The sequence below is a fragment of the Gavialis gangeticus genome, unplaced genomic scaffold (genome assembly GCF_001723915.1).
Source record: "Gavialis gangeticus isolate Ggan-Ray unplaced genomic scaffold, GavGan_comp1, whole genome shotgun sequence".
NCBI lineage: Eukaryota > Metazoa > Chordata > Crocodylia > Gavialidae > Gavialis > Gavialis gangeticus.
Genome location: NW_017728994.1, coordinates 711,423 through 721,838, shown reverse-complemented (window position 1 = coordinate 721,838; position 10,416 = coordinate 711,423).

Below are 10,416 nucleotides of genomic sequence, written 5' to 3'. Positions count from 1 at the left end.
AGGAAAGGGCATCCCAAGCCCTCCAATCATCTTTACACTTTCAAAACCCCTGGGCCAAATCATTACCAGCTAGCCCGTCATATCTGTATTTTTAAGAATAATATAGCCATACCATGGTTTTAATATAAAAGGAAAGTTGAACATGTTTTTGTGTAAGAATAATTAGTAGTTTGTTTTTAAAAATGCCCAGTCTGGGCCCGTCTGGAATAGCCAGTTGTCCTCCATTCTTGTAGGCAGCACTGCCTCAGTAAGAAGCATATAGGCCTGTGCAAAATAGGTTGGATTTGAGTCATATGGGGCATTTACACACATGCGGAGAGCCTGCTCCGACAGGCTGGAAATGCAGTGTGTTGGAGCAGACTCGATTAATTAAATCTGCTGGAGCAAGTATAGTGATGCAGTCTGGCAGCCTCAAGCATCATGTGTATCAGTGGCACAGTTCATCTCCACACTGAGGAAAATGGTGGCAGTGCATTTCAAAATAAAGCACATGCAATGTATGTTAGTTCAAAGCACGCTGCTGCCATTTTCTCAGTGTGGGGACATGCTGTACCACTGATGCATGTGACACACAGGCACTTTAAATCAGTGCAGCTCACTAATTAAAAGTGCCCAGTGCTGCATCGGAAACAGATGTAAAAATGCCCATAGTTTTTTCCTTGTTAATGCACTTTATTTCAGAAAACCTTAAAATGTATACATCAAGTAGAATTCATTTAAAAAAATGATAACTAGGTACCTAATAGGGAAGCTGGACACCATGTGTTACAATATTAATTGTTATCTGAAAAGAGTCAAAGAATGTTTGTGGCTGTCAGAGGTTTGTTATATTACATATTACATGTGTGTGAAGTCTCAACAGGGCTGAGAGTAAATTTTCTCCTTTTATGTCCACTAAAAATCTTGGCTGTTTAGAATCCCTAACCTGATAAAACAATATTACAGTCTTGTGTTAGGAATGCAATTCAGTCATTTCAGTGCTTCCTGTCTCTGCCTCTATGGACTAGTAAACTTGACTTCAACAATATGGCCACATTGGCTTAGTTTGTTTACCAGTATTATATTGTTTTTCTTTCTTTTGAGCACTATGAGTCATTTCCTTAAATCTTTTTAGTTTTGCTGTAGAAGTTTAGGATAGTAGGAATTGCCAATCCTCCCCATCTTCACTTCCGGTTTTAATTCTCTTGAGTGCTAGAGCCAGTTATAGCCAATGCATTTGTGTTGAAATAAATACCTGCAGCCATTTTTTTCAGCTGATAAACTGAACTCCACTGATAACAGAGTTTCTTTGAAGCTATACAAATGTATGCTAGTTGAGGATATGGGCTTTGGTATATCTGAATATTGTTTCCCGTATATTTAACAACATAGATCCAAAGCTAAATTGGGGAAGAAATAAGCAAAAACCTTCAGTGCTGAATATTAATTTCCTTGACGTGCATTTTGATTGCTCAAGTATCCTTTGAACAATAAACATCTCACAGTTTGCAATACTGACACCTGATTGACACTTGTAATGCAATACCCTATTAACTAGAATATAAGAGAAGGGTTTTTCCCTAGTCAGCATGGAGGGAAAAAATTCCTCATCTTACACACACACACCTGGGGCTCTACAGACCTGTTTTGTGACCTCTATGGTTCACTTAACAGGCCAAAACACACCTTTACAGTTACACCATCCTTATTTCCACTACAATGACAATACTACACACTGTTGACTCTGCCAGGGCACAGCCCAATGAACTATAGAGTAAATCATGAGCCTTTTGGCTTTAGACTAATATCATGCATAGGGAGCACATCTACACATGCACTTAATCCAGCCTAAGTTGACTCTGGAGTAAGCACTTTCAGGCAGGTGCTTGTCTACACATGCAGGGAACAGATTTACTGCTCTTTGCACCAAGTTTCCTGAAACCCTGTAATGGGCACCTGCCACCACCAGGAGAGAGCTCAAAGCTCCAGCTGCAGCTGCCAGCACCCAGAAGCCATCTTTAAAAGCCAGCTCTGCTCTCTGCAATTTGGCCATCTTCTTACCTACCCAGGAGCAGCATGCCTGGCACAGGGGCAGCACGCAGCAGCTCTCTCCTTGCCCACTCTGCCTCCCCATGCTATGGTTGCTCCAGCCCCTGCCCCTGGCACTAATGACCAGTGCCCCAGACTCCTACTGGCCACCATGCTGGCCCTTCTGGCCTGCTGCACTGATTGCAACCTGGCCCATGGCTGTCTGGGCTTGCCCGGCTCCCCACCATGCAGAGAACTTGTGTCAAACTGCAGCACACTGTCCTCGGGCTGCCAGTGTCACCATGTGGCTTCCTGGGATGCCAATGAGGGGCTTCAGAATGCCACTGCTGGGGCTGCTATTGCCCTCCTGGGCTTTCAGCCCCACTGCCTTTGGGCCTGCCGCACCAGCCAGGACTAGTGGCAGCATGTCGTCCAACACACCTGGGACAATAAGCTGTGGCTGGAGGCCTTCTGCATGACCTGGGCCACCTTCCGCAACCTTGTGGAATAGATCCAGCCCCACCTGAAGTGGCAGAACACTGGCATGTGGCCACCTCTCCCCACAGACATCTGCCTGACCCTTGCCCTGTTCAAGCTAGCTATGCCCACCAGCCTGCAGTATGTCAGCAACCTGTTTGGTGTGTGCAAGGGACATGCTGGGGGTCACCGTGATCCATGTCCACGACACCCTGGTGGTGGTGGTGGGCTTCCATGCCCTGGATTTCCCCAGTGCATCAGGGTCATCAACTGGATTCACATCCCTGTCACCTGCCTGCCCCATGGGGACTAGCCCTAATACAGCTGCAGGGGCTTTTACTTGGTGGTGCTCCAGGCCGTTGTGAACCACTGTAGGACCGTCACACATGTAAGCACTGGCTGGGTGGGCAGCACCCACAACACCCATGTGTTCCGGAACTCCAGCCTGATGGACCTGGTGGAAAGCACCTGCTTCACCCTAGGGGTGCCAGACCTGCAGCTGGGTGCTGTGGCCATCCTGCGCCCCCCCTCAGTGGGGAACCCCACCTATCCACTCCTGTCCTGGCTCATGTGGCATGATAACAGCCCCCTGGACCCCAGCCAGGCCCACTTCAACTGTTGCCTGGGCTGGACCCACACCCTGGTGGAGTGTGCCTTTGGCCACCTCAAGAGCTGCTGGTACATCCTCACCATCCACCTCACGTTTGCTGAAAAAAGATTTCCCTGGGTCACCATCACAGCCTGTGTGTTGCATAACATCTGCAAGGCCTGGGGGAAGATTTTCCATGAAGCCTGGATGGAGAAGGCACTGCACATGGAGGACACCTGGCAGTGGGAGCACCACCTGCAGTGGCAGCAGCAGTGGCATCCCCCCCCCCCCGCACCCAGCAAGGCCCCAGAAGAGCTGTGCACCTGCCAGTGGGGGCCAGGTTATAGGGACCACCTCCTCCAGCACTCCCTACTCTAGCTTGCCTGCACCGCTCCCCATGGACTGCCCACCCCCAACACCATGCTCACTGTAGACACAGCTCAAAAGAACAAGTTTTTATTTCTCTCACATCAACCATAAAACCCCTCCTCTCTCCCTCCCTCCCTCCTCAGCAAACAGCCCCTCCACCATCCAACCCACCCACCAACAATAAAAAACCTTCTCATTGAAAAATATGTAAACATCCTTTGCCAGCTGTCCCATGGTGGGGGGCCATGGGGTGGGGGTGCCTAGGGAGCAGAGCCCAGGGCCAAGTGGTCAGCACCCTGACCTCTAGCTATTTCCCTGTGGGTGCAGATGCTGTGGTGAGTGCAGCATGGGGACTCACTCATGGGTGATGGCAGGCAGTGCTCCCCTGGCGCAGGCAGGTCCCTCTCTCATAGGTGGAGTCCAGGCCCAACTGGGCTGTCCTGTAGTTCTGGCACTGCTGTAGACAACTCTAACTCCACACCCAGTTAGGTGGTGATGGACCTGGGGTGGGGGCTGGGCCAGGGCCTCCTGGCTGCTGGAGGCAGCAAAGGACCTCCTCCCAGGCCCTGGTGGGAGCCTGCTGTGGGGTGGCATGTGGCTGCCAGGGGCAGATGGGGGTAGGGTCAGAAGCTGGACAGCAAGTGGCACAAACATAACCTCCAAGGCCAGAATGGTGTCCAACACCCAACGGTTGTCATCTGTGGCCTGCACCGCCCAGCCCAGAATGGCATTCTGTTCCTGCAGCACCTGAAGCTGTTCCTTCTCCAGGAGGAAAATCCTGTCCTTGGTTCTCCTCTGGTGCAGCCAGTGCATCTGCAGGGCCCCAGGTGGTGACCCTGAGGCCACATCCTGGCTGCTATGGGTGGCCTCTTCTCCATGTGCAGCTGTGGGCCCTGCAAAGCCATGAGACAGAATCTGTTTGTTAGAGTTTGCAACATTTCTAAAATAAGATGCTCGATACCAGGGGCCTGTGTGCTGCCCAGGCTCAGCTCAGGGGTTGTGTGTGCAAGGGTGCTCACGGACCATGGTAAGTTGGTTGGGCAGGCCTGGGCCCAGGCAGTCACCAGCTGAGCCTCCCATCCCAGCTTGTTCCTCAGGGGCTGGTGGGTCCCTCGGGGCTGGCTGCAGGCAACCTTCCTTTCCCACCCCATTCCCAGGGCAGGACAGGACAGGTTCCTGGCAGCATTGCTGGTCCAGAACCTGATCCTTCCCTCTCCTCCTGCAGGCCAGCTGTTCTCCTTTGCTGCCACCCAGCCCATGGCACCCAGGCTCGGGGGACATGAGGCTCTCAGATGCCTGGGATGAGGAGATACCCTTGCCCCCTCCCTCCCCATAGAGTACCTTTACAGGGAGGTGCCCTGAGGCCAGCTCCTCATCATGCCAGTGCTGCACCCTAAGTGTGCTCCTGCTGCATATCACAGGTGGTATGTGAGGAGCTGTTTATGCAGACAGAGCTGTGCTTGACCTATTATGCCCTGCTGCTGCTAACTGCTATGGTGCCCTGGGTACACCTGTGCACCTGATACAGGACTCTGAGCCACAAAAGCATCGGGGACAAGCCCAGGCTTCCCTGCAACTTTCTTCACCACCTGGAGGGCTACCTGTGGCTGCACCATATGTCCCTGTCCTCCACAGCCAAGAAGAACAATGCTGCTGGCATCAACGTGTTCCTCATGTGAGAGGCCCATGCCTGCTGAGCTGTGGGGGCAGAGGCTGCTCAGTAAAGTTCTGCACTGTTTCCTGCCTACCTATGTGCTGTGGGGTGGAACCCAGGGCCAAGGCAGTGCAGGTGGGCAGGGGCAGGGGCAAGGAGGGTCCTCCCTCCAGTGTAGGCCTTACCAAGTGGCTAGGGCTGGCATGGCTGGCGGCTCCATTTGGATCTAGCCTGCAGTGACAGCATCTAGCTCTGGGTGGTATCCTCTGATGGAGGAGTGCAGTGTGCAGGCACCCACCAGGGCCCCATTCAGGAAGAAGCTCATGCTGTTGACAGCCACTGGTGTCATGGCCGGCCACACTTAATGGCTGGGCCTGGGGCTATTAAGCTGGCAAGGCAGGTGCTAGCCAGGACTCCCAGAGCTGCTGATGGAAACTGCAGACAGGGATCTCTAAGAGGTGGGACCCTGGGCACCTAAGGGGCCCTCCTCCACTGACATGTCACCAGAGGTGCCAGGCCAGGACAGGGGCTTGGGCAGGCAGTCCATGGCTGAGGTCTGGGTCCTGGGCTACAAGAATAGTGTTCAGGTGCTGCATAAGGGGCATGGACCTGTCGGCACGGTCAGACGGACGATTGTGGTCAGTCACAGTGACCCATTGTGCCTGCAAGGCCTTGACTTTTATGTGATGCTGTTGCACTGACTGGTCATGCTTGCACTTCAGCATGAGGCCTAAAAGTGCCTCATGTATGTGGGCATTGGAGCACCCACCCCAGTCAAACTGGCGCTGCACTTCTGCCTCACCCACAGCACCAAGAGATCACCTGTCTCCACCTTGGTCCAGTTGGGACCCCGGATGGAGGGCATGGGTGTGGGCACATGTGTGGGCATGGGCCTGGATGAGAAGGATGAGGCCATGGTGGGTCCCACACCAGCTCTCTGGGCACCCGTTTGGCTGTTCCAGTGCTGCCAGGCCTGGGCAGAGTCTAAGTCTTGGTAGCCTCTCTTAGGGATAAGAAGTCTTTTGCTTTAGTAGCTGTGAAGAATAGTTGAATGTCAGATATCTTTTTTGCCTCATTTCTCTCTGTTGCCAGGGGTCATAATTTTGTTTTATTTGTCTTTGAAAAGAGATCATAGTACATTTTCCAAGAACAGAGAAAGACCAAAAACATCTTAAATAAAACAAGGGTTATAAGAAAATTGAGAGGAAATCAAGCTAAATCAAAGATAACAATACCAAACATACCTCAGTCTAAGATTGAGCGTATCCTAGTCTAATTAAATAACACCTTCATTTTTCAGAGGAAGTAATTAATTGCGTGAAACTGATTATTTTCTTAGCCTATCCTTGAATTGATTCTTTACTGCCATGTACATTCTAACTTTAAATGTGCTTTGTGTGGACAAAGTTGACATAAAGTGCTGTAGTTAGTGAAGTGACTGGAGAATACTGGCTTGGTAGCGTTTTACCATTATGAGTACAAATGACTGCATAAGATCCAGGGTGGTGGAGAATCAGACTCCTGATTTTAAGTTGTCAGAATCTCCACTTCTCTTTGATGATATAGTGGCCTTACCTATTTTGTGACAGTGTTTAGTCCTTGGGATAATGGGATTGAGCATATTCTATCCACCCAAATCTGCTGATGCTCTCCAGACATACAAGTCTGCAAGTGAGGTGCCTCTGGGCTTTTCCTAAGTACCCACTCTCAAGCTCAAGAGCAAAGTACTGGGGACAAGCCTGGAGCAGCCTTATGGACAAACTTCCAAGTCTGAATCATGTTAGTGGACTCAGCTAGGTGGATGTACTGAGCCCTGTGTTCCCCAGGATGCACTGATGAAGCAGTATAAACAAATCCTGCATGACCTCCTAACCTCAGACATTGTGTGACTATGTTCACATTAGTCTCTGCTCTCCAGGATCCTACCAGTCTCTACTGTCTGCTTCCCATCAGGGATGGCACTTATGTTTTGGGGTCCTGTGAAAAGGTTTGGTCTTGAGTCCCTAATTATTGCCATTCACTATGATATAATAAATCCTAAAACATAACCAAACTACAGCAGTGCCCATAACCAGCTTGAGGCCTCATGCAAACACAGTTCGCATTGCCCTCGCATCACACCTGCTCCCCTTAAAATGGGGGGGGGGTCAGATGAGGGGCACAGGACCAGTCCACAGGCCAGATGCACAGCACAGTTCTGGCCCCAGGGGTTGAATCAGGCCCACAATGTCCTTCCCCTGCCCTCCACATCCAGTGGTGGTAACAGCCTCAGCAGTCACTCTGGGACTGTGCCACATGTCATTGGCAATGTGTAGGGGATGCACATGGGTGCACGTGCACCCCCTGAGCGTGGCGGTGCACCCCTCATGAAAAGGTACTGCCAACGGTGTTGGTGGCACCTGGTCGCCACTCGCCACCCCCCACTGCTGACACGGCCGGTGGCATCTAAGGGCAGTCAGTAATTGCCATTGGCTGCCACTGATGCTGCTGGCAGCATTTTTGGGTTGTTGTCAACCCCTGGTTAGCGCTTATCCCCTCACCCTGCCATCGCTGACAGTGCTGGCGGCATCTGCGGGAGCTCCCTGCTTACCACCGCCGTGCTCCCGCTGCTGCCAACGCCACCATGCCCCCCCCCAGCCACCAGGAGCATACATCATTCATGCCACATTTGGCACACACTTCAGTTGAAATAGGAAGCAAGCTGCCCACAACATCTGCTCCAGCCAGTCAGGGGCAGGTGCTGTATGCAGTGCAGATTCCCAACTGCGTGGAGCAGCACTGCATGTAGTGCAGCCCCAAGTCAGTCAGAACAGGTGCTGGCACGTATGGGACCCACAGACCCCCCGCGCCACTCCTCTCTGCATGCTGGATTAAGTGCCCATTCTGGCCACTCCAGAGCTATGCTGTATGTGGCACCCAGTCTGGGACCCAAATTGCACCCGGTTACCGTCCTCAGCCAGCTGGAGTAGGTACTGTGTGCAGCTCATGTGTTGAAGTGCACATTGTGGGTGTTACATCCAGCATGTGAGCGGTGGGGTCCTGAACCCTGTCACATATAGTACACCCTGCATGAGTGCTGCCTGCAGCTTGGTTCCTGGATCAAGCACTATGGGTAGCTCATGTCCTGGGCCCTGTGTGCAGGGGTGGTTTCGCATGCACCATGTGTGGGTTACCTGGAAACCCAGAGCCAGCACTAAGGGCCTGATCATGTGGCTCCCTAGGCTAGATTCAGCCATTGGGCCATATTTTGGCAGTCCTACTCTAAAACAATGGGCCTAAATAGAATGAGTTACTGCAAAATCCTCAGTAATTTATCTGGCTGCTTACTCGGTAAGATTCAGAGCAGCCAGCGTTTTGGGAAAACCCTTCTGGCACAGCTCCTGAAAGATTGTGACTGCCTAAGTTTGAGAGGAGCTGGGCTGGGTTGGGGCAATGGATGATAGCATCAAGAAAAAGCAATTTAATCAACTTGGGAAATTAACAAAGTGGCATTTTGAAGTATAAGCATATTCCTAGCAACAAGATTAACAGCTGAATGTTTGATCTATATGTTAAATATTTATGAGGAATCTAAAGAAAGTATTCTAATTAGAATAATCTTTCTTTCCCATAAAGGGATGGAAGGTTGGAATTACCACCAAGGAGGAGTACTCAGCGCTTGTCCATACCTGCAGGGAGCGGATCAGGAAAGCCAAAGCTGCAACCAAGCTCCATTTTGCTTCACATATCAAGGATAACAAAAAGTCCTTTTCAGATATGTAGGGAGTTGGAAAAAAAGCAAGGGTAACATTGGACCCCTGCTGAATCAAGTGGGACAACTGATAACTGACACCCAGGAAAAAAGCCAACCTGCTTAATGGCTACTTCATGTCAGTCTTTCATCAGTCCAATGTTACCAGATTTGCCCATCACTTTGGGGTGTGCTCATTTATTAGGGATACATTTCTAGGGTCTTAGTAATTCTATCAATGTGCTGCTTGTGTTATTTGTGTTTCTATACAGAGCTGTATCTCTCCCTTCTGCAAGTCCTCACCCCCAATGGAGCTATCTTGCAGGATTCAGTTTCAATGGGGCTGGGTTTCTCCAGTCACCAAATCAGTCATACACACAAACACACACAGATTAACGTGACACACCTGACCTGGCCGGGTTGATCAGCATGGACAGGCTGACACCCTCATATGCCAAGAATCAGTTCATCAGAGCAACAAGAAACTGCAGTCAGACACAAGCACACAGGTAAACAGAATACCTCGGAATCCAGCTGAGTGTCCAGCTGACACCCTCACAGGACAGCATTCAGTCCATTAGGGCACATCTGAGCCACAGTGGGTCAATCAGCGTGTACAAGCTGATCCCCTTATGTATTTCAAACTCAGCACATCCCAATCTTTAGCCTCTTGATGAGCAGACCCCACAGTATTTTTCGGCTTCACAGGGATCTTTAGCTTAGGTAAAAGAAGCATTGCTGCAGAGCAAGTGCAGAAGGAGAAGTAGAGAAGGAGAAATATACCCAGTTACTACCAGTTTGACTATAAAAGTTATTTATTGCTAAGTATATGAAATATATAATGGTACTAGTAGTAATAGACATGCAAAGGAAAATAAACACAAACAGTTACAATACTACCTCTGTGTCTAGAGGGAAAAGAGGAAAAAAAGAGAGAGAGCGCGCGCGCTGGAATCTCACCAGTCCAAGGCACTCTGGTTGCAAAGCTGACAGGTAAAGTTCTTACCACAATCCTTGAAGGGAGATGATCTGTTTCTTCCAGCGTCCTGAGAACAACAGTGGGTGGTGTGAGAGACAATTCTCCCCTTGAAGCACACACACACTGCTGCTTTTTTACCAATTTTTATACCCTAAGTTCAGCTTCTACAAAGCATTCTTAATAGGGTAAATCATTGTCCTTTCTATTGACAAGGGGTTATATAGTTTGGAACATCTCAAGAAACTGATTGATAATCAGAAAAAACATAAGGTTAGGGAGTAACCAAACACTTAGGAGCCAGCTTGAAATTCATATGGATAGCAGATATACTGATGGGATATCTCATGGTTTCTTCCAAAACAATAGATAGCTTGCAGCATCAGGGTTTTGGATTTTTACTTGGTGTGAACACATCTCAGCTTAGCATGACTTTTCCAGATCTTACTATAGTCTTTTGACAGACTTAAGGCAATTATTGGAGTGTTCATAACCTTTGTGGGGGGAGGACTTCCACCAGTCATCCCGGGAAAAGTATGACAACACTTGTGGTCAGGGCTCCAATGGGCTGTATGCTGCAATGAACCCATTACCATTGTTCAAATGTTGCCCAT